Source organism: Mustela nivalis (genome assembly GCF_964662115.1).
Source record: "Mustela nivalis genome assembly, chromosome: 6".
In the NCBI taxonomy this organism is placed as follows: Eukaryota; Metazoa; Chordata; class Mammalia; order Carnivora; family Mustelidae; genus Mustela; species Mustela nivalis.
This window is the reverse complement of record NC_139025.1, coordinates 122,796,714-122,823,495: the sequence shown is the minus strand read 5'-3', so window position 1 is coordinate 122,823,495 and position 26,782 is coordinate 122,796,714. Positions and strand designations below refer to the sequence as shown.

Genomic DNA, 26,782 nt, shown 5'->3' with positions numbered 1-26,782 from the left:
TCTGAGCAGGGAGCTTGAGGTGGGGTGCGATGTGGGGCTCCATCCCAGGACCCTGGGATCATGATGTGAGCCAAAGGCAGAGGCTTTAATGACTGAGCCACTATCTTCCACAACTGTTTCCAACTATGAACTGTGTACTCCCACCCAGCAAAAACAGTTGCTTGAACGCTGTACTAAAAGACTTAACAAGTCTTCAGTCTGGCCTCTACCTGCACTGGGACATGTCATGTCCAAGATAACACAATGTTTGAGGTGAGGGGAGCAAAAGAAAAAATAAATGATCATATGAGAAAAAAAGAGAGAGGAAAACCAAGAAACAAACTCTTAACATACAGGACAAACTGATGACTACCATAAAGGAGATGGGTATGGAGATGGGTGAAATAGGTGATGGGGATTAAGAAGTGCACTTATTCTGATGAGCACAGGGTAGTATATGGAAGTGTCGAGTCACTATATTGTACACCTGAAACTAACATTCACTGTATGTTAACTAACTGGAATTTAAGTAAGAAATTTTAAAAAAAGAAAAGAAAATGCAGTGCTCCTAAACCACAAAAATGTACCTTGTTTCAACGCACATTGCCAAACCTTTTAAAGCAATTCTCCACTTACCTCTTTTTTGCAATTATCCATTTCCTCATAACTCCCCAAACCCAGTATCCTTTTTGGTTCCTTTATTTTTCACTTCCCATAGCCCTTTTTTTCTTCCTTCTCTGCTTTCTTTTTAAAACTCTAGTCCCCTTTAGGTCCTGGTTAACACTGAGCTCAGTTTATGTTGGAGTCTATCTCCACCATGGCAGTAGTCTGAACAAAATATATCTTACTGCTTTTAACAAGCTTCCCATTCTGGGTTGTTATTATTATTATTTTTTTTTGACACGCTCAGCCAAAGCTGGGGGGCCAAACCCTCCCTCGTACTAACGAAAGATGCTTCCTGACCAGTGACCATGGGACTTGGTATAACTTATCAGTTAATTCACAGTGACAGCCTCAACCCTCTGTTAGCATAACCATGATAAAACCACTTTCTTGGAACAGAAACATTCCTGATACTTTTCTTTCAGAGCCACAGATCAGCTGACTCCCTCACTGGTATGGAAGCTCTCACCTGCCAAGCAAACAACCCTAGCTCTTACTAGCTGACTCTTGTGGCTCCCAGTGTCTTCCATCTGTGCAGGGAAGCATCAATGGTGGGTTAGGAGGCAGTCATTCAGATCTGGTTGTCAGATCACAACCAAGCTTGTGATCAACCAAGGTCTATACTGAACTGCAAACCACACTGCCCAGAGCTATCACTGATTTAGCTCTGTGTGCCCTGCACTGTGGAGTATTCATAAATCATTTATTTTTATTTGATTCTCTGCAACAAACCCATTTTACCAATGAGGAAACCAAAGAGTCAGGGCATGGACAAGACAAGCTTATGTGTTTTTTTCTCCAAACACGTGACATTGTCTAATGAACCACTAAGTCAGGGTAGTAAATATTTGACTTAAGAGAGACACCCAAGATCAAAGCAAAAGGTAGGGAAAACTTGAAGAATGAGGCCCTTGGGTCCTAGAGACCAGTGATCACTGGGTTAGCAAGACAGAATAGAAAGGTTGTCTGACCAAACAGCTGGAGAGAGGGTCCACTACTGACATGTGGCCCAGAATGGAGAGAAGGCAGATGAAGAAAAGACAGAACCTTCAGAAGCTGAAAATATCTGTAGGTTGGACCTGGGGCAGTCTGAAACTGGAGAAAAACCCTTGGGGTCCAAATATGGAAGCATCTTCTTCACATATGAGTGCAGGGCAGAGCTCATGGAGGTTGATGGTGCCAGAGAGTGAACTGGCCATGGCCAAGGCACCTCTGGAAAGAAGAGAAGGCAGACACTGGAAAGACTGATATGTCTGGTATCCACTTCCATAGGTCTGCACTCAGGCACTAGTGGCTTGGCTTTGCTTCAAGCTAGGTGTACTAGAGAAAGAACCACCCCAGGCACTAGGTGGTCAGGGTAGTCTGGCCAAGGTCTTTGCAACCTAAGGAAATCACTTTTTTCTTAACTCATAAAAAATATTTTCCCCTAGCTTTTAAATAATCTATAATAATATTTTAATTTTTTAAAATTAAGTACATATACATATAATCTATATAGGTATAATATATATAATACATATATAATACATATGTAATACAAATTATATATAAAGTACATATAATGTACATAAAAATACATATATAATACATATAATACATGTAAAATTTACCATCTGAACCATCTTTTAGTATATACTTCAGTGGCATTAAGTACATTTATGTTATTGTGCAGCCATCACAACCACCCATCTCCAGAATTGTTTTCATTGTCTCAAACTGAAACTATCCAATTAAACACTAACACCCCATTACTCCCTCCCACTGAGTCCCTGGCAACCTCCACTCTACTTTTCATCTCTATGAGTTTAATTACTCTAGGTACCTCATAGAAGTAGTATGTCTTTTGGTCACTCCTTATTTCACTTAGCATAATGTCCTCAATACTCAACTATATTGTAACAAGTGTCAGAATTTCATTAGTTCATAAGGCTAAACAATATTCCATTGTATGTGTATACCATATTTTGTTAACCATTCATGTGTTCCTCCTTTTGGGTATTGTGAATAATGCTACTGTGAACATGGGAGTACAAAGATCTCTTCAAGTTCCTGTTTTCAATTCTTTCAGGTATTTACCCAGAAGTGAAATTGTTTGTGTAAAGTCTTGCAGGTGAGGTAAACACAACACCATGTGAGGTAGATTCAAGGCAAGATTTATTAAAGACACTCTCCAGTGAAGTTTCAGGGCTCAGGAGAAGGGAAGCCAAGAAACATGCTGGGAAGAGGTGGGCACCCTTGGGCGAGGTTCCGTGACTCCAGAGAGGGGAGTTAGGGAAGTCGTACTGGGAGGGAGTCGGTGAGGGCCTTTATTCAGGCCAAGGCAGGGCATGGGCTCACATCCATACATGTTAAGGTGTTTGGTGATCGGAGGGTATGGGGGGGGGGTCCTGATACTTTTGTTTCCTGCATAGGTAATGGGTTACCTATGGAGATGTGACCTGGGCATACATCCTTTTGGTGGGAGAGTCAAGGGTTAAGGAATGGGGGGAGGGGAAGGCTGGAAGATGGCGGCCCCGGCGGTCATTTCTATTGTTCCTCCTGCATTCCCCAGCCACCACCCCAACATTCTGACATTTTTGGTTTAATAGGGGCCATGATTCAGATCTGGCTACTTCCTGCTGGCAAATGGGCATTGTTATAGGGTCCTTCGTAAATGGGTAGGTGGGTATGGGGACACAGGAGGAGTTGGTTGACAGTGACCCTGGAAACCTCACCAATGCGATCCTGAATGAAGCGAAGAACACAGGGGGCAATTAGTGCTAATAGGCAGAGGAGAATAAGGGGACTTAGGATCAGAAGGAGCCAGGTCATTAAGGGGGAAAGCTACCATTGAGAGGGGTTTATTTCAGGGCGATGCTGGCCACGAAGGGAGTCTTGGATTTTTGCCAGGACATCAATATTGGTTTTGACTATACTGGATTCATTGATATAATTGCAGCATTTTTCATTGAGGAATAAGTAGTTTCCTCCCTTGTTTGCGGTGAGCAGTTCCAGGCTCATCGGTTCTGTAGGGCTACCTGGACCACTAAGGTAATCTGTTGTTGTAGGGATGATAAGGACTCGGCTGAGGCCTCCAAGGCTGTTCAGAGCTGTTCGGATAAATCTCGGGTAGCATCTATGGAGTGAGCTAGGTCCCCGGTGTTCAGTCTGGTGGCCACTAAGGAAGACGCTAAAAGGCCCCAATAACTAGGGGAAGAAACTCAGCCCTTTTCCGTTGCAGGAGGGGGTAGAAAAGACAGCCATTTCCTCTAGGGCTGGCACCCTCCGGGCTGGCAATCTGTGGTGACCAACTGACTAGACCGTGTGGTTTCCCCATGGGTGCAAGTTTCCACTCAGAAGAAGTGCCACCTGAATCCAGGGTCACCAAAGGGGCAGCTATAGGGATTAGAAGGAGGAGGGTGAGGAGAAGTGGTGCAGGAAATCCGCAACCGTGTGAGCCCCAGGGTTTGGGAAGTCCAGCCATCCTGTGATGGGGCTGATTTTAGATTGGAGATGTATACCCACAGGTGGTGTCCTAGCAGTTTTGCCACTGTGGGAGTTGTGAGAATAACAGTATGGGGGCTGGTCCATCTGGGCTGTAAGGACTTTTGGTGAAGTTCTCTTAGGAGAACTTGGTCCCCAGGATTTAGGGCTTGGGGGAGGTCTCCGCCCAGGCTGTCGGTGGTGGGGATGGTTGCATCTGCCTGAGCCCTTAGGAGGGCTCGTGTGAAGGTCAGATATGGCAGATAAGATAGGAGGGGTGGAGGAGAGGCAGGCAGGTTGTTGATTGAGTAGGAAGGACCTGCCATACGAGAGCTCAAAGGGGCTGAGTCCTGATGGGCCAAGGAAAGGCCCTAGGTGGCTGAGTGCTAGTGGGAGAAGAGTTGGCCAAGAGAGGTGGGTTTCAAGAGTGAGTTTGGTGAGTTGTTCCTTGAGGAACAACATTGGCCCTCTCAACCTTACCCGAGGATTAGGGGTGATAGGGGATATGGAGTTTCCAGGTGATGTTGAGGCTCCCAGAGATCTGTTGTGTGATGCTGGAGATGAAGGCTGGTCTGTTGTCTGATTGTAGGGTTCAAGGGAGTCCAAACCTCAGGATGATGTGCTCAATGAGAACTGTGGCCATGTCTGCTGTTTCCCTAGTGGTGGGGAATGCCTCGATCCAGCCTGTGAAGGTGTCCATGAGAGTTAGTCTGAAGGTTTTGTGTCAAGGCATATAAGTGAATCGAGTTGCCAGTTCTCACCTGGCTGATGCCTGAGGAGCTGGTGGGTGGGTCCGGTCTGCGGAGGCCACCCTGGACATTGACTGCAGAACAGGTTCTGCAGGCCTGGTGTACCTCCTTAATGGTCTTTTGGAGGAGGGGGTGGTGAAAGAGAGGTTGGAGAAATTGTCATAGGGCCTTTAGACCAATGAGGAGAGACTGGTGGATGTCAGTAATGAGGGTGTGGATTAGGCTGTTCAGGAGGGCAATTTTGTCCTGGACATAATACCATCCTTTCTCACCCAACCTGCCACCTAATGTTTTGAGGGCTTGAGTATCTTCATCAGTGTATGAGGGACTGTGGGGAGTGTTGAGAAACAGGAGAGGGGCTGGAGAGGAGTTTAAGGCCATCTGTTGGGCAATAGAGTCGGCCTTGTTGTTCCCTAAAGAGATGGGGTCCTTGGAGGCCTGATGGTCATGGCAGTGGATGACAGCCACCTCGGTAGGGTAATTGAGAGCCTCGAGGAGTTTGGCAATGAGAGGTGCTGACTATGGGGGTTCCCTTTGTCGTGAGAAATCCCCTTTCTTGCCAGATGACAGAGTGGGTATGGGTAATAAGGAAATCATATTTGGAGTCAGTATAAATAGTGACCCATTGGCCCTCAGATAAGTGAAGGGCCCTGGTGAGAGCCATGAGTTCTGCCTTTTGAGAAGTAGTCCCAATGGGAAGGGGGATCTCTTCTATGACAGTATCCAGGGTGACCACTGCATAGACTGTGCGTTGCCATCTATCTGGTGCTATGAAGGAGCTCCCATCCATGAACAGAGTATGATTGGGGTCAGGCTGCGGCCAGTCCTAAAGTCCTGGATGGGAGGGAGAGAGTTCTTCCAGGAGCTGAGAGAAGGAGTGGGAAGGAGTGGGGGAAGACGAAGGTGTTGGCAAGAGAGTGGTGGGATTTAGGTGAGGGGATACAGAGTGTGACCTGGGAGGTTTCTATGAACAGCAGGTGGTAGAGTTGGAGATGGGAAAGAGTGAGTTGTGCCAAGGATTTGTGGCTAAGTCCCTCAGTTGATGGGGGTGAGGCACTGTCCTAAGGTAAGTTTGAGGGACTCTTTTGTAAGAGAAGCAGCTGCCACTAGGGCCCTGAGGCAGGGATGCCATCACTGGGCGGTGACATCTAGTTGCTTGGAGAGTTAATGGGGATAAGGAGATGATGGACTTAAGTCCTCCCTGGTAGGTTGCTACTTTAGATCTGGAAATGTCCCATACTTGTGGGTCTACAGAGGGGAGACAGACCGGGATAGAGGATGAGTCAGAGTGGAGTAGAGGGAGAATGAGGTGAGCTGAAGCCGAGGGAGAGGGAGAGAGACTAATGGTGGCCTGAAGTTTGTGGAAGATGTCCCTGCCTAAGGTGAACAGGGCAGGAAGGGATGATGAGGAAGGAGTGTGAGAAGGGGAACCCATCCAGGCTGCACGTAAGGGGTGGGTTGGCCTTTGGAGTGGAGGAAGTACCATCAATTCCCATAACTGCAACTGGGGAGGGACGAGTAGGACCTGAGCAGGAAGGCAGGACAGAATAGGTAGCCCCATGTCCAACAGAAAGGAAATGGACTTACCCACTACCTGGAGAGTGTGACCCTGGGCTTGGCATGGGTGAGAGGGTTGTCTGAGTCTGGGCTCCATCAGTCATTCTTCAATCTGAGAAGTTGGAAGGCAGGACTTACCATCTCAGGGTCTCCCCCACGTGGAGGTGCTGGGAATCCTTTGAGGCTGGGGCAGTCCAATTTCCAGTGGCCCCTCATGCGGCATTGAGGGCACAGCCTAGTAGGCACTTTTGGATTGGGGCATTGACAGGCCCAGTATCCCTTGGCTCCACACTTGAAACGGGCCCCCAGAGGGAAATGGTTAGGTGCTCCCTTCTGTTGACCCCCAGAACCTGCCAGCCTCAGAGCTGCTGCCAGGGCTTGGGTTTGCAGTTGGACCTTCTGTTGGGAGTCTGGCTTGGAGCTTAAGTTCTGCTGCCTCCTCTTGGGAGTTAAAGACTTTAAATGCCATTTCACCAGATCAGAAATGGGAGTTTGAGGGCCCTCCTCCGCTTTCTTTAATTTTTTTCTGAATGTCGGCGACTGACTGAGAAATAAAATGGGTAGTTAAAACAGTAACCCCTGCTGGAGAGGCCGGGTCTAGGTGAGTGTATTGAGTCAGCGCCTTAGTAAGTAGGTTAAGAAACATGGCCAGGTTTTCATTGGGTTCTGAATGGTTTCCCTTCACAAACCTTCTACAACTTTAAAGCATGGGGACAGGACCCTTGGGTAGGAGGAGATGCTGCCCTGATATCCCGAGGAGTGGCTGGTTATATACACAGGAGTTGAGTAGGTGAGGACAAAGGGAATGTTCAGAAGGGCTGTCACGGTAAAGAAGACTGTCAGGATACCGGAGGCATGGTTAGTGTCAAGCCAAGGCTGTTTTTCCCTCTAATGAGGCATTAACATGAAGACAATTGGGAGTTTCCTGGTGGAATGTCACATTTCTCCTATCAAACATCCTTGTCAGTGAGTTTTAGGTTTAGAAAAAATTTAACTTTATTTACATTTCCTTCCCCTCAGCCTCCTTCAGTTTTATGGAGGGGAGGGCGATGTTAGAGCTTGAGGAAATGAGTTGCTTGTCTCTGGAAGTTGGGCTATCCAAAAGATGGCTTCTTTGTTGTAAATCAGTAGGACATTTGCAAACCAGAGGGGCTCCTGTCTTGCAGGACTGTGATCTCTGCAACGTAATCATTTGTTTTTCTTTTAGGGCAGCCAGGGGTGCCTGAGGAATGCCACACATTACCGAGGTGGGGAGGTAGAGAGAGGGTGTAAGGTGCCAGCTTCTGCTTTGTCCCCAGCCAGCCTTCTGCTCCCTCATCAATTTAACCTTCAGTAAACTTTGATTGAAGTTTCCTGTTGACTGCTGATAACTTTGTCAGGAGTTGGGATAGGAGTGGGGAGGAGGAGGGGTAGACGAGGGTTCAGAAATCCTGAACATAAAGGAACTTGGCCCATCTGCCTTGGTGTCTGCCGAGGTTATTTATGTCCATGAGAATCTGATAATTAAACGTGCCTTCTGGAGGCCACTGGGACTGATTGTCAAATCGGTATTGTGGTCAAGCGACAGTATAGTAATGTCATTTTCACAGGTCCTGCTCCAGTTCCAGGGATTTAAGATTGGCCAACAGGCCGAAAACACCCTAGGGATGTTTTAGGATCCAATTTGGATTGGAAGGTCCCCATGATTCGTTGCTGGGCAACACGAGGGCTGGAGGAAGGAAGGCGTCCCCTCCTCCACCACTGGGTTGCGGAAAAACTGTGTCAAAAGCCATAGAGGTTAGGATGTCTCCCAGCCTCTTGGAGTCATGGAGGTCACCGGTGACTGGCAGGGTTCTCCCTGACATGGCCGCTATTAGGGCAGGGATTTCCAAAGGGAGGTGTGGAATCGGGGAAAAATCACCACGGCTTCAGAAGTGGCATTGGGAAAGACAGGTCCAGGTCTGGCTAGGGAGATGAGAGAGCCTCCCCATCAGGGTGGGGGCTCAATCTTCTCCCAGGTTTCGGACACCAAATATAAAGTTTTGCAGGTGGGGTAAACCCAGGAGAGGTAGGCGCAAGGCAAGATTTATTAAAGGCACTCTCTGGCAAAGTTTTAGGGCTCAGGAGAAGGGGAGCCGGGAAAGTCGTGCTGGGAGGAGGTGGGCACCCTCTGGCGAGATTCCATGACTCCGGAGAGGGGAGTCAGGGAAGTTGCACTAGAAGGGAGTCGGGGGTGGGGGTCTTTTATCTGGCCAAGGCAGGGCAAGGGCTCACATCCATATATGGTGATTGAAAGGTATGGGGGGGTAGTCCTGATACTTCTGTTTCCTGCATAGGTATCGGGTTAGACCTGGGCATACATCCTTTTGGCAGGAGAGTCAAGGGTTAAGGAAGGTGAGGGCTGGAAGATGGTGGCCCCTGCGGTCATTTCTATTGTTCCTCCTGCATTCCTGGGCTGCTGACCCAACAGTTGGATCATATAATAAATCTATTTTTAACTTTTGAGAAAATTTATGCTGTTTTGCACAGACGGTGCCCATTTTACATTCCCACAAGCTGCACAAGGGTTCCAATTTTTCCACATCTTTGCTTATGCTTATTTTTTTTAATAATTGCTATCTTAAGAGATATAAATTTAAATCCCTAAATTAAGAAAAGTAGGGATGTTTCTATGCTTAGGGCCAAAGAACTCAGACATCAAAGTGTGGGGTGAATATAGCTATCCCTTTCCCAGTACAACAGGAATAGCCGTTCATGCTCCTTAGACACACACTTGCTCATGCATGTTTGACTTCCTGTCCCTGTCTGAAAAGCCTATGAGGCTACAACCCTTGTCATTTTGATCTTCAGATATCTAGGTCTTAGTAAAAAGCCTGTCACATAGCAGGGAACACTGGCAGTGGTGTGTTTCTAGAGCTCTTGATCTTAGACATGCTTTTCCCACCCACTACCTCTGAATCAACAATGTCTCCAAGTCCTTTCCAATCATACACTGGCTTTCCACACAGAGCAGAAAAACCCTTTATCTTCTCTTGCTACATTTCCTCATGATATTGGCTGTCGACTACTGGATGAGCCATTTCTCATTCTTGGTAATCAGCTCCACATCTGTTCTAACTCCCACATGGACACATAAATCCCCCTTTAAGGTGGAATGTTTCCAAAGTCCTACAGGAAGGTTAGTGAAAGGCAGAACCATGTGATAAGAAAATAAAACCTGGCATGGAATAATGAACATTGGAGAATGCAGAAAGTACATCTTAGCAGTGACAGAGAAAGATTATGTTTCACCATGCACATGGATAGCGGGTATTAGTCTGGGATTTGGGGGATGATTTCCAAATCAAGGTTAAAGAGCTTCAGGGAAATGCCTTGCATAGAGTACCAGCTCAAATTGTATTTTCTTTCCACTTGAGATAATCCTTACATATGGGATATTTAAATCCTCTCATTTCTTCAAGGAAGAAGCTGGTTCTGCTCCCAGCAAGGCCCTTGTCTTGGGGTTGGAGTGCAGAGGAGCAGGCCAGAGGGGTTGCAGCTGATTTGGGGGATCTCCACCTGATACAAAGGGAAAGAGTATGTTTGGAGGAGGGGAAGTGCAAAACCATGCATGAAGGCCAAGTTCTGAAATCTAAGGTGAGTTTAGGACAATAGACACATATAACCCAGAAGGAGACATCTAAAACAGGTATAAAGCTAAGAGCCTGGAGGATAGAATGAGGCAAAAGCAAGCAAACCAGTGTGTGTAGAGGGTTGGGGAGAATAATGGGAAGGAGGCAGGGAGCTACTAAATAGTATATTGAAACATTTGCTAATGTTCTAAGTCCAGTTGAGTTGGCCAGAGCATGGTGTGTGTGTGTGTGTGTGTGTGTGTGTGTGTGTGTGTGTGTGTGTGTATGTGTATGTGTATGTGTGTGCATGTGCATTTGTGTATGCAATTCAAGAAGTATGGAGGCTGGCTGAATTAAAGAGCTAGGGTTTTAGGGTCTGTCATACTTTAGGACAATTTAAGACATTTCATCCTAAGACAACTCACAGGTTATGACGGCCAGACTACCTACCTCTTTACGTGCCTCCTTCTCATAATTAGAAAGTTATATGCACAAATATGATATTTAATTGTGATAGCCACTTTCCAACACTATCCCACCTGCACAAGGATGCTTGGCTTCCAGCATACAGGCCCTTGTATAGTCTCTTACCCTGAATCAGGGCTAGTCTGCATGACCCATAATATATGGCAGAAATTACTGTATGTAATGACCAAGGCTATTTAATAAAAGGGATTATGGCTTCCACCTCAGTCTCTAGAACTACTTTCTCTGGAGAAGCCAGCACTATGTTAAGAAGACACTTAAGAGGGCCTGTGAAGGGGTTTTGAGGAAGGGAAATGAGATCTTTTGTCAATAGTGAGCACCTTCAGCCACGTGAGCGGTCTGCTTGGAAATGGACCTTCTACCCCCAATCAAACCTTCTAATGACTCCAGCCTTGGCCCACACCTGATGGCAGCCTCCTGAGAGAGCCTGAGACAGAAACACTCAGCCAGACCAGCCCCACATTCCTGAACCACAGACACTGTGAGATAATAAATGTTTATTGCTATTTTAAGCCACCAAATTTGAGGTAATTTGTTATGAAGCGATAGATAAGTAATACTGTATTATAGGAACTTGAATAAAAGAAGGATCTTTGAGAAAATTTGTATTTCCCAGAATAAGTTTTTCAAAAATTATATATATATATATATATATATATGCATAGTTTCAGATAAGTAATGAAAAAATGCAATTGCATTAATGCTAATGATTTCAGGTGATTTATAAAATTTTGCCAACCCAAAAGAAAAAAATGTGTACCAAGCAAGGTGACCCTTGAATATGGATTTCATATTAATATTCCCACCTATTTTCTTGTCCCCTGACAATCCTCAGTGAAGCTTCATCAAAAGGTAGTCACCACATGCAAGATTAATGGACCCACTTTACAAGGGCAAGAGAGAAAAGCACAGTGTGACACTCCTTAAAGAAAGACAAATTGCCCAGAAATTAACCAAATGAGTATTTTCTTTGAGAGGTTAGCTCTTACTATAATTCTTGCTTGCTTTCTGTGATCTTTAGCATTTGAGTCCAGGATGGAGTCTTTTCAAGACTACATTTTTAAAAGACATACTCATTCCAAACAATGAGACCAAGTTGCTCTGTCTTTTGTGATGGCTTCTTTCTCCACTTATCTATCCATTTGGAAATAATTTTTAAAACGACCCTAGTGGCTTCCCTGAAGCTGTCCATCACATAGTTCAGAGAAAGCATGGGCAATTGGGTAGTGTTAACCTAGCTCTGTCCTAAGTCCCCAGGGAAGTTGCCGACTGCTATGACAAGGAAGTGACAGGAATGACTCATTGTAAACCTTTCCTGGAGGCCCCCACCAGCAGAGGATTAGAACTTCTCCTATATCAGAAAAGTATTTTAATCTGTTCACAAAAGATAGTGAAGAAAGAACTTATCTGAAGAAAAGATGCCCTAGATCTTTCCTGAAAAGTTAATCTGTATCTTTATGGTTGGAAGTGTTAGTGCATCAGTGGGGCAGTAATGACACCAGGGACTCATCAGTGTGAACCAGATTGGGAGAGACAACAACACTGGCATCCAGTAGGAGTCCAGAGAAGGGGTTCTTGTGACATTGGGGATGTTTCTTGGGGACTTTCAGGAACGCTTTGAGACTGGATGAGGGTAGAGCCAGAAAAATGTGACGCCATAGCTGTTAATACCACATAGAGAATCCCACAGAGTGGCATTCTGCTTGATGCCTACCTCAAAGCTTTAACATTTAGGGTGTTTGTTCTATAAGGGAGGCTCAAAAGATGAGAATCAAATTGTTAGAAATAGGCTTGGCTTCCTGAGTCAATATTGAAAGTCTGGAGTGAAATCCGCTCAGTTAAAATGTGTTCCCTTTGCTCTTCAGGGAGAGTTCCAGGACAGCATTGCTGTCATTTTGTATCTGGTAAGCAGGACCACCAGGGACAACCAGCAACTCCCTTCAATAAGAATTAGAATGAAGAGGTGCAATGTGCTGTTGGTACTCACTCTTCTGATTCCAGATATGAAGGTTGCACCTTGTACCTTTGCCTTGGGAATGACTTGAACTTTGGCCATTCAGCAATTCCCTGCTGGTGGGGAGGGCCATCCTGGGTTTAAGGAAAAGAGGTCAAAACTCTTCCTATCATATTTGGTAATGCCATCTCCCTCTGTGTCATGTGATCAAGTTAGGAAGTCACTGTAATTTACAAAAGAATTATGACAAGAGGTGAAATGCTCTCAGTAGCCTGTGTGCATCATGGCATGATAGGTCCTTGTTTGAGACAGGCTACCATCTTCCCTTTGTCTGCATGCCTTGAGGTTCATGACCTCATGAAGCTAACAAAATCCCCCCAAGTTGTCTATAAAAGAAATTTCAAAGGTTAAAGAAATGACAAAAGGATATTTATTTTAGGATATCCTGACACTAGTAAAAAAAATATTTTGACTTGATTTTAATATTTCTAAAACTCGTAATTTTATATTTTCCTTAAGAATATCAACAAACATTCAAAAAGCATTTCAGTTTCCTGGCCTGTTTGAGCTACAGTAAGCTCCAGAGTGGGCTGATAAGATGCACATCACAGCTCTCTATTGGCTTATCAATAACTTATCCGATCAGAGCAAAACCACAAAGGAGACATCCCTACCAGGAGCCCCTAAACAGCAGTGCCCAGTACAAAAAAGAGGTGTTCTCAATGAATTCCATGTGAAAGGCGCTGATTCAAGCATTTGTTTTCAAGTAGTGTTTTTCTGCAGTGATCCAAGGGAGATTTTGGGGGGAAGGGGAAGTCAGAGGAAGGAAGGCAGCCAGAAAGAAGGGGTATAATCAAGTAAGTGACCCATGGGGACAGCTGGAGCTCAACCCCACTGAGCTCTACTCTTAGTGGAGAAGGTACCTCAAAGTTATTTCAGCCCTCAAAGGATAAGGAAGAATTTTTAATTATTAGCATACATTTTAATGTTCATCTTAATGTTATAGAGTGCAAATAGCAGTTTTAAATGCAAATATCAGAATTTGACTCACTCACAGAATCATCAAAATTATGCAGTTCTTATTTGGCAGTTTACAATGCATCTCTCTCTCTCTTACCAGAATGGTGACTGCACTGCACAGAACTAACCCACCCGGTCATATTTCACTTCTCCATAGGTGCCCGTTCTACCAGTGCTATCTATATTTGACTTACTAATGAGTAAGGAAGGACTGAAAGAGAAGTGATGTGAGTTTCTCAGCTTTCCCTTTCTTTCTGTCTCTTCATTTTCAGCGTAAGTGTTTGGTTAATATAGACAATTAACAAGAGTAAGAAAGAATTCCTTGATTGTTCCCAAATCTTTCCGCCTTTGAAGCAAGTTCTGGTGTGATCGGAAAGTGTAGCCCTTGAGGCTATCTGTTCCCCTTTACTCAAACATTGATGTGACACATTTATCCTGTACTTGCTTGTTCCCCTGATATCTTGAGTTTCTAAATTTTGTACTTGTGGGGCATCAAGAATATTCTATGGAAATGAGGAGGAAAGGAACAATGGTGGGGAATACGCACATTGTATGATTATCCTCTGCTCACACACATTCTCCAGGGCCCCATCAGCCTTCACTTGCAACACTAGTCCAAAGATAGAATTACTAAGAATTTCAAGGTGTTGACAGCAGATCATTAAGCCAGGTGTGAGGCTCTTCTCAATGTGAAGCCCCATGTAACTGGGAGAACACACCCCTGGGCCTGGGTCTGGCTGGGACATGTATGCACCAAAGCCCCATTCTTTGTGGGTGGACAGCTGCTTCCATCATGTGTTCAGACCAGTCCAGGTGGGAAAACTGAGTGGAAGACTCAGACAGAGATACAGGTATTCACAGCCTTTGTTGTGTAGAAGTGTGTGCTGGAGTAGATGGAGGGCATTGATCTCTTTCCTCAGATACCTCTGAGATTTTCCCAGGACTTCAGGATTTGCAGAGAGCATTTGACACTAGGAATTTTTTTTTTTTTTTTGTCAATCCCATCAAAGTAAAGGGCAAATAAATTTCCCTTACCAACTGGCTCCTTGCCACATATTTTTGTTTCATTGCCTGTTGTGTACATTCAGGACTGTCACTGTCTGATAGGGTATTTGTGAGGTGCTTGCAGCCCTTGATAGGGCTGAAGAGAGATAGGGGGCAACCTCTTTGTGGAGGGAACACAGGAGCAAAGGAGCAGATGAAGCCCAGAGAGAACAGAGCTTGTTGAGTTCCCAGACCTACTCAGCTTAGCTGGAAAGCAAAATCTATAAAGGGAGGAGCAGAGAGGACTGGAAAGTTTTCTCGGCTCTAATTCTAAGTACTAGAAAGGCTTTGGTGAATTGGGCTGATGAAAGAAGAACATAAGTATGTCTATTACCTTTTGGGTAAGCAATTTGGCAATGTGTATTTAGAGTTTTAATATGATATTTATACCTCCTGCCTTGAAATTACACTCTCAAAATTTTATTTTTATACACATTTATTGAAATATCATTTACTATTGGAAAAATTATAAATAGTTGAATAATAGAAAAATCTTCCAAATTTCCAGCTGAAGGAATGCTGTACCACTAAAAAGAAATTATGCTTTAGAATAATAATTACAAACCTGGCAAAGAGTTCAAAATTAGTGACTGCATGTCCCCAGTTCCCCATTACAGTCCTCATCTCTGCCCATTGTCCTGGGATAATCACTGATGATGTGCCTTTTCATTATCCAGAGTTCTTGGTCACTCCATTCATAACACAATAATGGAACAGAGCTGCTTGTGACATCCTAGGTGCTATATAAACTGGGGTGGGATGGTGCATGTTTAACAATTCCCTCTCCAGGAAACCACTCTGATTTGTAGCATATGCCAAACTGGACAGAATAAGGAAAGGAAACAGCCAGGCACCCAAACTCAGTAGAAGGTTGTTTTATAGTATCCATGTGAAGAAATGAGGGACAAACAGGAACAACTGGCAAGCAACTTGTAGAAAAGAGGAAAGCTGTGGGAAGCATGGGCATTCTTGTTCCCTGTGCCGGTTAGATGGAAAGTGCAGGGAAAGCCTGCCTTTCTGAAACACTTCACAGTCCAGAATTTTCAAGGACTATAACCACATTGTTAATGCAGATTAAGAGGAACCCACTGCTAGCTAGTGGAGATCCTGTGAAGAGAACAATCCTTTGTCCACCTTTGTCAGTAATCCTCTCTATCCATGGTGCCAGGCCCTGTTAGATCCTATCTCTGAGCCAGTAAAAAATTGCATTACCATCAGGGCCCCATGAATAGGGCATGCCTGAATGAGGGATTCTTTTTTTTTTTTTTTTTTTTTTTTTGCTGGAGGAGGGGGTGGGATTGGCAGAATTAACTGAGGCTTTATTTGGGAAAAAACACTCAAATTGGCTTTTAGTTGGGCCATAGACAAGAAGGGTACCCAGGGCAATAGACTCCCCCCAGGGGTAGGCTGAGGACTGGGACTGAGTCTTAGGTGGATCTCCTGTTTGAAACATTCCCCTGCACAGCTCCTTCCCCCAAAGCTCTATAGCAGCCACAAGAGCAGGGAGGCTGGGAGGGACCACGGTGGTTGTTCACTTGTACAGGACAACAGATGACTGGAACACCAACTTCGTATCACAGGTCTCGATGTTCTTCACCACCATAGCCTTGGAGGAGCTGCTATGGCTGAAGGAACCAGCAGGGCCAAAGCTAGACTGGGAGGTGCACAGGCCATAGTTGAGGCCAGGGTTTGTGAGCCCCTGAGGGGCCCAGCTCAGCCCACCTGGGAAGACGCTGATGGTCTTAGTATGGATACTCATGTTCTGCATCCCAGACTCCAGCCAGCTCTCCTCACCTCCCAGCAGCTTGTGGTAGGTGGCAATCACAATTTCCAGAACCAGCTTGACGTTCACGAGTTCCTGGTATTCACACAGGTGCTGGGCCATGTCCTGCTTGGCTTACTGCAGGGCAGCCTCCAGCTCGGCCACCTTAGCACTGGCATCCTTAATGGCCAGCTCCACATGGTGCTTGGCATCAGCAATGGCAGCCTCCAGGCTGGCCCTCTGGTTTCTGAGGGCCTCAATCTCAGCCTGGTGTCAGCTGCTTCTCTGGTTCATCTTGGAAATCTTCGTCTCTACTGAGGTCATCCCTGTGTTTCCCAGCCAGTGTCTGCAGCTACTCATACTTGATCTGGTACATGGTCTTGGCTGCACCCCGGGTATGGTTGGCAATGTCTTCATATTGGGCATTGGCTTCAGCGATCATGCCATCTATGTCCAGGGAGCAGCTCTTGTCCATGGATAGCACCACTGATGTGTTGGAGATCTAGGACTGTAGCTCACGATCTTCTCTTCATACAGCTGCCTTAAGAAGCTGATCTCGTCAGTCAGCCCATCCAGGTGGGAGACTAGTTCTACCTTGTTCATGTAAGCTTCATCCACACCCTTCTTTATGAGGACAAAATCATTCTCAGTGTCTGCAGGCTCTTTGATCTCCTCCTATTTATTCTTGAAGTCCTCCACCAGCCCCTGCATGTTGCCAAGCTCTACCTCCAGCTTCTCTGGGCCCAGGGTGTCCAGTTGCCACCAGAGGTTGTTGATGTAGCTCTTGAACATGTTGTTGTTTCTCTGAGTAGTTTTCTGATGCTGTAGAAGGCTCCACTTGGTTTCCAGAATTTTATTCTGCTACTCCAGGTGCCTCATTTTGTTGATGAAGGAGGCAAATTTGATGTTGATGGTCTTGATCTCCTGGGTGTGCACAGCTTGGATGTTGGTTCCATGCTCTGATCTTGGGCTTTCATCCTCCAGAACTGTGAGAAATAAGTTTCTGCTCTGTGACATTTTGTTATGGCAGCCCAAACAGACTAAGACATGTCCATCCATTCATTCATGAACTATTTAAGCACCTATTATGATTTAGGCACTATTCTGGGTACCTACCCAGGATACCAGTAAAGAGCAACAACAAGCCACCCTGGGTGGCTCAGTGGGTTAAAGCCTCTGCTTTTGGCTCAGGTCGTGATCCCAGGGTCCTGGGATCAAGCTCCACATAAGGCTCTCTGCTCAGCAGGGAGCCTGCTTCCCTTCCCCTCTCTCTGCCAGCCTCTCTGCCTAATTGTGATCTCTGTCAAATAAATAAATAAAATCTTAAAAAAAAAAAAAGAACAACAATAAGAAGTAAAATACCTGCCTTCAAGAATCTATTTCTTATGGGGAGAAGACAGACAGTAAATGATGTACTATATTGAAGGCGGTAGGAACTTTTTCCCCAAAATGTTTTTTATAGCTTAATTTTTTAAAACATGGATACAATGAAGATATATGCATTGCATTTGGTTGTTACATCTTCTTAGTCACGTTCAGTTATGACATTTGAAGAGACCAGGACAATTGCCTCATCAAATGCCCACATTCTGGAATTGTAATGTGATCTCATTTGTGACACACGACATCATTTGACTTGGTCCTGTCCCCTGTGTATTTCCTGAAAACTAGAAATTAAAATAAAAGGTTCAGTTAGATTTAATGTAAATATTCCCATCAGGAATACTTTAACTTGACACAAGTATTTCCGAAGCTTTCAGACTATACCGAATTTGGTTTAATAGCTACAGGAATACTATGTTGCAACTCTACTGTTTTTTTTTTTCCTTATTCCTCCATTTTGGGTGTTAACAGTATAAGTTACTTCACTAAGCAACTTATTAATGTCCACACAGTTAATCATGCTGGATTCAAAGGTTGATTTTGGACCAGAATAACCCAGGATCTTCAGTTTAGCAGTTGGGTTCCTTGAGTTTTCTTTAACAATAAATCCTAGACAAAAGAGTTTTCAAAGATCTCTCCCTTTTACTTTCTTTCCACATTGATACCTTCTGAGGTTACTTGAAGAAGCAAAATCAAAGTCAGTACAAACCTCACCCTTGTGATGTTGTAATAAAAACTACAGACACCTGAAAATTAATTTCCTCCAAATTATGGACTCTGAAAAACAACCTGAGGATTTTGAAGGGGCGGGGGGTGGGAGGTTGGGGGAACCAAGTGGTGGGTATTGGGGAGGGCACATATTGCATGGAGCACTGAGTGTGGTGCAAAAACAATGAATACTGTTACGCTGAAAAGAAATAAAAAAATTTTTTTTAAAAGAAAATAAATAAAATAAATAAATACAAGGGTATTTCAGGAATGGCATATTGGACTGGTTTATAACAACAGCAAAACAATACAATGCCTCTTCAAAATGACACAGATATGCTTCATGCTTGTATATAAATGCAAGAATATGGACAAATGTAATACAGAGTGATTGCAAGCAGCCCCTCAAAATTTCCTTCCGTATCCCTTTCCCTTCCAGAGTGAAATCTTGTACTGTAGGTAAAGCAGGGTTTAATACGTATGACTCCAAATTAATCATAACTTTTATTGTGGAATGATATACATAACATATAATTTATAACTTTAACCATTTTTAAATGTAGAGTTGAAGGAAATTAAATGTATTCACATTGTTGTGCTCTATCACAACCATATATCTTCAGAACTCTTTTCACCTTGCAAAATTGAAACTCTACCCATTGAACAACTCCCCATTCCCTCCTCCCCTCAATCCTCAGCAATCACCATTCTACTTTCTGTTTCTATGATTTCAGTTCCTCTGAAACTGAAAGATTTGTATCTTATACAAATGGAATTATATGATATTTATATTTTTGTGTTTTGCTTTTTCACTCAGCCTAATGTTCTCAAGGTTCAACCACATTCAGCATGTATCAGAATTCCTTTATTTATTTATTTATTTGACAGACAATGATCACAAGTAGGCAGAGAGGCAGGCAGAGAGAGAGAGAGGAGGAAGCAGGCTCCCTGCTGAGCAGAGAGCCCGATGCAGGGCTCAATCCCAGGATGCTGGGATCATGACCTGAGCCAAAGGCAGAGGCTAAAGCCTTTAACCTACTACACCACCCAGGCATACCCAGAATTCCCTTCTTTTTTTCAAGGCTGAATACTATTCCACTGTATGTACATTCCATATTTTATTATTTAATTCATCTGTGGATGGACATTTGCATTGTTTCCACTGTCAGCTATTGCAAATAATGCTGCTATGAATATGGTGTACAAATATCTGTTTGAGTCCTGCTTTCAATTCTTCCACTCAAATGTAGAATTGCTGGGTCATAAGGTAATTCTATTTTGGGGTTTATTTGTTTGTTTAGGATAATCATAACATTTATGTATGGTAACTATAAAGTATGGTAAAACTTCTGGACATAATAATAAAGAAATCTCAATGTCAATTTGCACTTTCAGTTAAGGTCTTTTTCTTCACCTTTATCTTCAAGTAAACAGAACCTATGAAGCAGAAACTTGTTCTCAGTTTCCAAGACCATCATCTCAGTGAACCTATGCATAATCCTCTTTAGGACTCATATAAACACTTCCAAAGTGGGCTAATCTGCAGAGAATAGTCCAGGCAAATGGACAGAGAATTATAAGAACTAATATAACGGATGACAAAAGCATTAACCAAAGATGCAAGGTACGGCTTTCAACAAGGTACAAATTCCAGAGAGATTTTATTAATAGGAAGAAAGAAGGCAAATTTTAGACACTGGATTAGGTATGCAGACTCAGGCTGGATTTGATGAAGTAGAATGTAGGTCTGTATGTTGCACTGGCCATGTTTTTAAAATCAAAACATGTCAGAAATTGGCCTTGCCTTTTTTTTTTTTTACAGTTTTCTCATTTTTCCAATTGTTTTTTCAGTTTTTATGACTTCCAAAAGTCAGACCAGAAGTCTGAGGAGAGGTTGACCTTTGACATTGGTGATAAAGTGATTTTTAAGGAAAAAACTGGAGGAGGGAAGGAAGAAGAAGAAGAAGAAGGGGGAGGGGAGGAGGAGAAATGGAGGAGAGAACCAGTAGCTAACGAGTAAATGGGTAACTGTAGAGACCTGATGCCAGTAGATGATTTGAAAGTTGTAGTTGAATAAGGAAGCAGGAAGGTAGGGCACAATCAGCCAATGCTCCCAGTGTCTGGGGGAGACCCTGAAGCTGAAGGACAGCATAGGAAAAGCCAATGGCCTGTATCTGCCAATAATACACAAATTATTCGCTCTGGAAACTAAATCTACCCAGAGACACAGGGATCCCTGAGCTCAGGACCTCATCTGAAAATCTGGAATTCTGGGACATTCTCCAGACAGAGATCCTAGAAATGCTTCTTGGAACTATTCCTCCAAATAGCATCCTGCCAAAGCATGGGTTCATGACTGACAGCAGGAATCTTCCAGCCAAAGGGGGTCTGCAACAGAAATAACCCCACATGGAGAAAATTTTCCTCCTGAGGCAAGATTAGATAACAAACACCAATATTGCCTTCTTCTGCTGTTTTAATTTATATTCTATTGTCCTCCGTGTAGACAACTGCTGAACTCATGCAGAGGAGTTGCTGAACACCACCCCTTCTGTCATATGGAATCATCAACAGATAGCCAGATGGGTCCCTGCATCTTTTCAACAAAATTAGGCATGCTTTTGCCTTAGTGCGCCCACTATTCTGGATCCCTGGCTGCCCATGTTCCCATTCGATCTTGCTACCCATCATAGCATGGAAGTTCAAGTCCAGAATGTGAGGCAGCCTGTCTGCTGCCTGGAGCCAAGGTGCTGAGAGAGCAAGTAGAGATAGATGGTACAGAGGAACCATTCAAGGCATGGTGCTTCTTCCCCTACTGAGTAACTACTTCTGACCACAACTTTCAGGTCTTCTGGAAAGCACCTTGTCTACACTGTGGGACTCATGCCTCTCCCCCATAAATGAACTGGCCAAAAGCTTTTCTGCAGAGGTTTTCTGTCTGATTACTTAAATCTAGCATCTCCCATAGAGGGCTTTAATGTAGAAAATGAGGCACACAGTTAGGTAAATGATAATTGCATTCTAGTCTGATTTAAATTGTCTTTGATGTTATCTCAGTGGCCACAGAGGCCACAATTCTGGAAATGTAGCACTAGGCACCTTATCAAGCTCAGGCTTAGAGACCTTTGGTTTGTTCATTAATTTGTTCTTTCTTTCATGTATCAGATAATTTCTCACTGTTTTCTGACACGTCACATCTCTATAAGAGAGATGATAGCCAGACACTGGGAGTCTAAACTGCTTCTGTAGTCTCTCCCTCAATTTAGGATAATGAGATTTAAGTGTTTTGGAAGGGTGACTTTAAAAAGATCTGCAGGGTGCCTGGGTGGCTCAGTGGGTTAAGCCTCTGCCTTCAGCTCAGGTCATGATCTCAGGGTTCTGGGGTCAAGTCCCATACCGGCTCTCTGCTCAGCGGGGAGCCTGCTTCCTCCTCTCTCTCTCTCTGCTTGCCTCTCTGCCTGCTTGTGATCTCTCTCTGTCAAATAAATAAAATCTTTAAAAAAATAAAAAATAAATAAAAAGATCTGCAATACTTCCCTACAAATCATGGTCCATTAACCTATAACCACTTTTCAAATGTTCCAAGACACATAAGAAGCTTTATCTTTCAAGGTGCTTAGGCTTCTGCTATTGCAAAGAATATTTTATTTGCAAAGGGGAAAATGCTAATGTGATTTTTTTTTTTTTTGGTTCAGTATCCATAAGTTAAAACTGACACTGATAGCCCAAATAAGCTTGAATGTTTCTTTTTATTTTTTTCCCAACTGTGAAAGAAATAAATGGTTCCAGTAATGACAGACTATAATTCAGACCAACCTTTGCTCTGAGAAAAACTAAAATACTTGAATGGTGTTAAAATATACCATCTTAAAAGCATCCAAGAGCTATCAAGAGAATGAATAATCATCAGACCACACCTTGAAAAAAGACAAGAACATGGAAGGTAAGCTAAAATCTCAGAACTAATTTTGCCCTGAGGGTTTCCACTGTAAACAAAGAAATAGCAGGAAAACTGATGTTAGAGTAGAAGAAATCCAAGTGAAATGTCCAGGTTTCCTGAAATGAGGCTGCAGACCAACTACATCCACATGAAACTAAAACCATCAGGGTGACGAAACAGACAGAAACTAGCCCATGCCTAGACTTGCCTAGACTGGCTTTGAGTTACCTGTGTAACGAAAAGCCACAGGCTTTGAGCTTGGATTTAAGGAGACAAACTGAGTGGTATAACCAGATGCAAAAATGATGCTCCATCTAGAAACTCTAGTGCTATGCTTCTAGTAAAAGGAATAGTACTAGGGAGTGAGCTCCACTAGAAGGCATTGGATAACTACCTATTACAATATCATGTATATTTTACTCTTTTCACTCAGTGCACATTGTTGGGTACTGAAACAATAGTTTCCCCAAAATGCAAGGTCTTCACCCTAGGAGGACTGACAATTGCAAAAAATCAACATGAAAACAGTGCATTTCAAGTAATAAGAAGAAGTACTATAAGAATGTGCAGGCGGGAGAGGCAAATGTGCAGGTGGCAGTTACCAGCAGGGATGTGGAATTTATTCACAATGAGTGTTGCAGAATGAATAGGAATTCGCTAGGTGAATAATAGGGGTAGGCACCTTCCCAGCACAAAGTTGCTGATATGTGAAACAGATCAGTATTTCCACAGGTAGTCAGCTGTCTGTGTGATTGGAGTCAAGGGCATTCCATAGAGCCAGACAAAAGAAGGAAAAGAAGGTTTGGGTATGCAGATGGAAAATTCAGTATGGATTGGAACACATACATTTGAATACATATGTTCTTTTCATGTATTTGGGAATTTTTGCTATGGAGCAAACAATCATACTTTTTAACTGAGATATTTTAAAAGCATAGGTCTAATCCATTTGGAATTTATTTTGTGTGTTAGAAGGTAGGCATCAAATGGCTCATCAGACTTTTCAGTAGCGTTTATTGCATTGTCCTAGCTTTCTTCCTGAGGAGCAAAGGCAAGACTGTCATTTATCCTGTGACCATGGTTCTGCAGCCTGCAGGGTGTTGCTCATATGGTCAGTGGACTGTGAGATGAGACACTATTGTGCACATATAAAAATGGTGAAAATAAAAGAGGTTGACTATACAAGTGTGAGCAGATGTGTAGGGAAACTGGAATACTTCTACACCAATGGTGGGAATGTAACAGAGTACTGCCACCTTGAAAAGCTATCTGGCAGTTTCTTAAAAAGTTAAATATACACCTACCACATGACCCAGACATTCCAAGAGAAAAAACAGGAAATGTCCACAGCAGTACATTTGTAATAGCCCCAGTCTTGAAACATTCCTAATGTCCATCAAGAGGTGAGTGGATAAACACACTATTTTATCTATACAATATACTACTACTTAGCAATAAACAAGAATGAATTTTATCTTTGATTTATTTTTTAAGTTTTTATTTAAATTCCAGTTAGTTAACATACAGTTTAATATTAGTTTAAGTTGTATAATTTAGTGATTCAACACTTACATACATCACAAGTACCCTCCATAATCCCCATCACCTATTTAACCCAACCCCCCTCTAACCTCTAACCTCCCCTCTGGTAACCATCAATTTGTTCTTTATAGTTAAGAGTCTTTTTTCCACTATGATTGTTTCTTCTCTTAAATTCCATAATGAGTGAAATCATATGGTATTTGTCTTTTTCTCATTTCACTTAGTATAATATTTTCTAGCTCAACCGACATTCTTGCAAATGACATGATTTAATTCTTTATATATTCCACTTCTTTATCTCTTCACCAGTTGATGAACATTTGGGTTCTTTCCACAATTTGGCTACTGTTGATAATGCTGCTATAAACATTCAGGTGCTTGTATCACTTCCAATTTGTATTTTTCTGTTATTTGTGTAAATACCTAGTAGTGCTATTTGTGGATCATAGGGTAGTCCTATTTTTAACTTTTTGAGGAAACTCCATACTGTTTTCCAGAGAGACTACACTGTGTTTGAATTCCTGCCAACACTGTAAATGGGCTCCCCTTTCTCCACATCTTTGCCAACACCTGTTATTTCCCATGCTGTTAATTTTAGCGATTCTGACAAGTGTGAGGTGATAACTCTTTGTCGTTTTGATTTGTATTGACTTGTTGTTGAGTGATGTTGAACACCTCACTCTGGGTCTAAGAGCACCCAGCTTGCACGCACCTTTCAGGGGAGGCTGTGGGTCGTGCAGGTGTTTCAGGCTCTGAGAAAGGGGCGCATGGCTGAAAGCACCAGGCTGGGTTCACGCACTTCTTTCAGGGGAGAGTTTGGGGCGTGCGTCTTAGGCTCTGAAACAATGGCGCTGGTCAAAGAGCGCAGGTTGGGCCTTGGTGTACCTCTCTCAGGGGAGGATGAGGGGGCGTGTGCATCTCAGGCAGAAAGACCATGCACTCCCAGCCCTGGCCAGTGGGAAAATCTGTGTGTGCTCGCTGCTTGGAACCTCTCTGGCAGTCTGGAGCTGCCCAGACAAATGCCACTGCTGTGGTTTTGGGTACAAACAGAAGATCCTGCATCCCCAGGGACCGCCACTCAGAACCTGCTCTGCCAGCGGCCAAGGAGGAATTTATATAGGCTCTGCAGCACCCACAGGGGACCAGGCTGAGGCTTCTCTCTGAGAGGGAGGTCAGGGTGCAGTTTGCTTTCCTCTAAACCTATAAAAACCATCAAAAATGGTCAAGGCAAGAGGGAAAAAAAAAGTGAACAAACATAAAAACCTCCAGAGAACAAAGCGTGAAGAAAACTGGTTTCCTCAGAGCCCACCCCCTTGAGGGGGGTAGGAGGACTTAACTCAGGGAACATCATTGACTGAAAACCCACGTGGCAGGCCCCTCCCCCAGAAAACCAACCAGGAAAGAAAAAGAGAAAAAAAAAAAAAAGACTACAAGAGAACAACCACCACTACTTCATAGGACAACTTTTATTTTTAACTTGTTCCCACTATTCTGGTTCATTTTTTTATACAGATAATTTTTTAACCTATTTACCATCACAGTGAGATGTCCAGCACATCAAATACCATAATAACCTTCTAAGCTGAACTTTTTGATACATACACCTGTGTTTTTCTTTTGCATTTCTATTTTTTATTTTTTTCCTAAATTTTAGTTTAGTTTAGTTTATTCCTTTTTTATTTTATTTTCTAATATTCATATAGAGTTAAACTTCAAGGTATTCCCCTTTCCCCAATCAATGCTACCCCATAGGTAAACCAATTTTTAATCCCCCTTTCTCTAGGAAAGTTAAGTCCTTTAACAAAGATATCAAGATACATCCTTCATCGCCCACACTGAGAATTTATAACCACTCTCCCATCTTTTTCTTCCACCAGTGTTTCTGTGTTTTTGTGTTTGTCCTGATAGTATATAAATCTTATACTTGGGGTTCTTTTTGATGAGGTTCTTCCTTTATTTGCATATATATTTTTTTCTCTTGTTATATACTTTTATAAGTCTTTTTTGTTTTTGTTTTTGTTTGTACACTTCATCAGTCTTACCTTGGGACCCATGTGGGCTGAACCTTCTCTTTTATCTTCACTTTTTTCCCTCTCTCTCTCTCTCTTTCTTCTTTTTTTTTTTTTTCTCTCATTTAAGTGGGGAAACCTGATTGCTCAGAAGCATTCCAGGGTGCACCTTGACTGCACCACGGTTGATACATCCAGCTACATCCATTCAGTCATCTCTCACCAAAATGACTAGGAGGAGGAATGCCCAACAGAAGAAAAATACAGAGGATGGGCCTTCTGCAACAGAGCTAATGGCTATCTACATAGACAATATGTCGGAAAGGGAATTCAGGCTAACAATTATCCAGGCAATGGCTAGGTTGAAGAAAGCCATGATGACCAAACAGAATAGATTAGGACAGAACTGAAAGCGACCAGGGATGATGTTCACAATGTTAGGGCAGAGCTGAAAGCTACCAGGGATGAGGTTCACAATGCTCTCAATGAGTTCCAATCTAATCTAAATTCTCTAAAAGCTAGGGTAACTGAGACAGAAGATAGAATTAGTGATCTGGAGGACAAACAAATAGAGAGAAAGGATCAGGAGGAAGCCTGGAACAAACAGCTTAGAAGCCACAAAAACAGAATCAGGGAAGCAAATGTTGCCATGAAACGTTCCAACGTCAGAATTATTGGAATCCCTGAGGGGGAGGAGAAAGAAAGAAGTCTAGAAGATATAGTGGAACAAGTTCTTCATGAAAATTTTCCCAATCTCACAAATGGAACCAGTGTTCATGTACTAGAAGCTGAAAATTTTCCACCCAAGATTAAAGATTCCAAAAAAAAACCATCAAGGCAGCTCGTAGTCAAATTGAGGAATCATAATTGTAGATATAATCTCTTGAAAGCCGCTAGGACAAAGAGGCTACTTTCTTACAGAGGAAAGCCCATC

The 26,782-nt window shown here is 43.3% G+C and overlaps 1 pseudogene across 1 annotated transcript; it reads right to left on the bottom strand.

The window, feature by feature from the left end:
• Positions 1–16,035: 16,035 nt before the first annotated feature.
• Positions 16,036–17,283, bottom strand: LOC309866658 (keratin, type II cytoskeletal 8 pseudogene; annotated as a pseudogene). The gene has a single exon. The product of its transcript is annotated as a keratin, type II cytoskeletal 8 pseudogene (transcript).
• Between the last annotated feature and the right edge of the window lie 9,499 nt (positions 17,284–26,782).